The sequence below is a fragment of the Limulus polyphemus genome, unplaced genomic scaffold, assembly GCF_000517525.1.
Source record: "Limulus polyphemus unplaced genomic scaffold, Limulus_polyphemus-2.1.2 Scaffold7187, whole genome shotgun sequence".
NCBI lineage: Eukaryota > Metazoa > Arthropoda > Merostomata > Xiphosura > Limulidae > Limulus > Limulus polyphemus.
The window spans coordinates 13314-18001 of NW_013672797.1; the positions used below are offsets into that span (position 1 = coordinate 13314).

The 4688-nt window shown below is 36.0% G+C and overlaps 1 protein-coding gene across 1 annotated transcript in view; it reads right to left on the reverse strand.

Moving 5' to 3' along the window:
* Nucleotides 1-2910, reverse strand: part of LOC106474412 (neuronal acetylcholine receptor subunit alpha-7-like) — a 16076-nt gene extending 13166 nt beyond the window's left edge. Inside the window, exon 1 of the mRNA XM_022402713.1 lies at nucleotides 1838-2910. The gene's annotated coding sequence lies outside the window, so the exon portion shown is untranslated. The remainder of the gene's footprint in view (nucleotides 1-1837) is intronic.
* Nucleotides 2911-4688: the final 1778 nt, after the last annotated feature.

Sequence of the window (4688 nt, forward strand, 5' to 3'; positions counted from 1 at the left end):
ATCAGACAGGATAATTACTTTTAAAACGGTTTTTAGTATCAGACAGGATAATTACTTTTAAAACGGTTTTTCGTTATAAATCATTCTTTCATACGTCTTGCAATGTTTTTTTCTTTTGGCACGTTTTTCAACAGTTCGTATCCTATGGTTGTAAACATCGCTGTTTCACGTATATCTTTAATAAGATGATGATTGATGACATGCCTAACAGTAAGATTACCTAACTGGTGAATAAATTCAACGTATTACTTAGAATTTTCTGGAATTTTATTGGTTGGCATTGAAAACTTTCATGTCTTCTCCTTAATCTTAATGACCACCCTAAGGCTACGAAGCTTTGGTGGGAAGAATATCGGGATGATGAAAGCGACATCTAGTGCCAATGATTGTGTGTAAGGACTATAGAGCCAAAATATCGTATAGAACAGTTAGAGCATGGTTCGCGTCTCGTCGCCGCAAAATAGCGTTTCGTACTTTTGGGCCATAGGTGTGTTATAAGGGTAACGGTCAAACCCATTAGATCAAAAGTTTGCGGTTGGTGGTCTACAAGTTTAAAATTAGTGACGGCTATGCGCTAACCCTTATGTGGCTTTGTGCGAAATTATGAAAATAAACTTATCGATGGTACAAAGACTTTACCATAGGTTTTCATGGATTGTATTATTTCTTACAATTTTAAGTGATTTCTATTTTTTTTTTCTCAGCCCAATGTTTTCTATATATTATTTCGTTTTTAAGAAGTTATGAAAAAAAAGGAATTTCTTGCAAACATTTCAAAATGTCAGATTAGTTTAATGTTTCTTAGCATTAAGACTTTTAGTTAACATTTTTACAGATTACTATTTAATACTTGGTCTTGATTGTTTTTTTGGGCTATCTGTGCTATTTCAATCACGGGTATCGAAACCTAATTTATAGCGTCGTAAGCCTGAAGACTTACCGCTGAGCCACAGGGGGGCTATTACCTCTTAAAGTAGAACTTTGGTTAGTGATAGCAATCTCATCTAATCTAAAGTAGTAAATCAACAATTACCATGGTGTATTAAGGAAAAAAATCCAACGCTTAAAAGTAAACAATAAATATTTAAAAATGAGACTGTCTATAGTGTTGTGAGTAATAATGTCAACCATTGTGAACTATTAAACGTTAGATTTTTCTTTTAATTTTGGAAATTAAAACAAGTGCTGTCCTGACCTTGATAGTAAATTACCCGCGAAAAAAGTCGAAACTTTTCCCCGAAATAATTATTTTGAACGATTTCACGTCCCAGCTAGTTTTCCTGCAAATCCATGAATCCACCAGTCCCGAAACCCCTTTGATCCACGAGTAGGGAGCCATGTTAGAAAATTTGAAAATATAAATTTGAATGATTGATTACATGTTAGTGCAAATTTTCAAGTAAACGGATTCACTCAAACCCGAAAGTTCAAAACCCCCTAGCTCCAATCTACCTGAGAGGTCAAAACCCCCTAGCTCCAATCTACCTGAGAGGTCAAAACCCCCTAGCTCCAATCTACCTGAGAGGTCAAAACCCCTAGCTCCAACCTACCTGAGAGGTCAAAAACCCTTAGCTCACACCTACCCGAGAGGTCAGAAACCCCCTAGCTCCTATCTTTGGTTTCCATCGTGACTTTACTGAGAATTTTTCTCTTCATTTGTATTGTGTCAAGAGCTTACGAAGAAAATTTAAAGTGTTTTGAAAAATTTGGTTACAAAAATTGTAGGAGCTAAAAATTATCTAAACATAGAATACAATTTAGAATTACTGAATGTAATATATTATATAACAAAACAAGAGTGAAATTATTAATTGGTTGTGATTGTTTTGACATTTACCATCAAAAGAAGGTTCTTCAAGTCTTTAGTTTCCCTTCGTCTAAGACACCTGGGACCTTCGTTAGTGACGTCAGGAGCTAGTGTCTTGTATTTAATCAAACTGGGGTACTCAGAAGTACGTATCGTGTTGAAGTTTCACGAATATGGTTTTACTTTTGACAGACTTCGGTTCTTGACGATTTAAGTAGTACAGCTTACAAATATCCCTGGCTTATATATACCCACACGTGAAGGAACAACACACACTTATGTAAATATTGGTACTGTTTAAACTCGGAGCATAACAAGAGAGGAATTTTAAACGATTCTAGTGAACACATTCATCACAGATGTACAGGATCATATCAAACGATTCAAGTGAACACGTTCATCACACATGTACAGGATCATGTCAAACGATTCAAGTGAACGCGTTCATCACACATGTACAGGATCATATCAAACGATTCAAGTGAACACGTTCATCACAGATGTACAGGATCATATCAAACGATTCAAGTGAACACGTTCATCACACATGTACAGGATCATGTCAAACGATTCAAGTGAACACGTTCATCACACATGTACAGGATCATTCAAACCATTCAAATGAACACGTTCATCACGTATGTATAGGATCATGTCAAACGATTCAAGTGAACACGTTCATCACATATGTACAGGATCATCAGCACCTTGCTATACAAACCAACATAGATCGAATCAGATTTACAGTGTCTTTCGGGTTCATATACTCACAACTTGTTTTTTAATTTATTACCTAAAAAAGTTTCCTTTAAAGTCCTTTATGCTCCTCCAAAATTTTGACCTATTTATTCCTTTAAAGCCTTTTATGCTCCTCCAACATTTTGACCTATTTATTCTTTAAAATACTTTATGCTCTTCCAACATTTTGACCTATTTAGAGTTACGTTTCTTTTAGTCAATCACTTTGAATTTTGTTAGAAAATGAGTCATTTTAAAGAAAAATTATAAAAAACATTCTATTGCTATACACGATTGAATTTTCCTGGACTATTTGGAATGAAGTTTTGCTGGTCCAAGTTGTCTAAGCCCGACTCAATGCTTGTTTTGACATTTACAGAATGTTTACAAAACCCTTGAGACCGAAGAACGCAGTGTACAATATAAGGCTATATAACTTTCCTCTCTAGGAAAGTCACTGTTTTCGAAAAGCTCAGAACAGTGACAGAGACAGAGAAGAGCAGCCCTAGTACAGAGACGAACTTTCTAGCTCCGAGTACAGACACGACTGATAGTTTAAACAAGCAGCAAGCTTCAAACTCTTCTCCCCCCTGAGAATCGCCTGCAACGTTTCTCAGGGAACCGACGTCTTGAATGCAAATGAGCTTTTAAGATCCCAGAAAGCATTCTTGGGGAACTGCTAACTGTCTTCCCTGGATTTCTGTACAATAGTGCCTTTGTAGAACAAAGTATAGTCACTGTATGTAGAGATGTTTGATAGACCTGATGAGTGAAAACATGTACATTAATATATCTATCTATCTTTCTTTCTTTCTATCCCTTGTAGACTTATTATTTGTGTTTATTACTCATCATGCTTTAAATAGCCCCATACTGATAATGATTGTGTTTATTTAACACCAATGTTTCCTTCTTCAGTTCTATTTCAAATCTAAACATTAGCTCCTTGTCCTTATAGTCTTGTTATCTGTCTATACTATACGTAGTTATAAAACTACAAGAAGCCTACAATACATTTTTGAGAACGATAACTACAATTGATGGTTGAATGTGTGTGTGTGTGTGTGTGTGTTCTAACACACTTAACTTTGTTACTGATCGTTCTGAGTATGAAATGCAGGAAGCTAGCGTCGTTCTCAGTGTGAAATGCAGGAAGTTAGCGTCATTCTGAGTATGAAATGTAGGACGTTAACGTCGTTCAGAGTGTGAAATGCAGGATGTTGGGGTCGTTCAGAGTGTGAAATGCAGGATGTTGGGGTCGTTCTGAGTGTGAAATGCAGGAAGTTAGCGTCGTTCTGAGTGTGAAACGCAGGAAGTTAGCGATCTTTATGATCCATTTTGTAAGAAAACCAAAGTTTAAAATCATTTCTGAGATTGAATATACATTTACATTGAATACTTTTCACATATCTCACGCACATGCCCCAATCTTCCGTCTTCTTTACAAAACATGACGATCTAGTAGGTATTTCTGGTTAAAGGTGATTATTGAGAGACGTGGATATGTTGACGTAGCGAAAGACGTTTCAACTAATCAGTAGTGTATTACACAGTATAGGTTGAAATACACACTAAACACCTGTAGTGTACTACACAGTATAGGTTGAAATACACACTAAACACCTGTAGTGTATTACACAGTATAGGTTGAAATACACACTAAATACCTGTAGTGTATTACACAGTATAGGTTGAAATACACACTAAACACCTGTAGTGTACTACACAGTATAGGTTGAAATACACACTAAACACCTGTAGTGTACTACACAGTATAGGTTGAAATACGCACTAAACACCTGTAGTGTACTACACAGTATAGGTTGAAATACGCACTAAACACCTGTAGTGTACTACACAGTATAGGTTGAAATACGCACTAAACACCTGTAGTGTATTACACAGTATAGGTTGAAATACACACTAAACACCTGTAGTGTATTACACAGTATAGGTTGAAATACACACTAAACACCTGTAGTGTACTATACAGTATAGGTTGAAATACACACTAAACACCTGTAGTGTATTACACAGTATAGGTTGAAATACACACTAAACACCTGTAGTGTACTACACAGTATAGGTTGAAATACGCACTAAACACCTGCAGTGTACTACACAGTATAGGTTAGAAATTCAC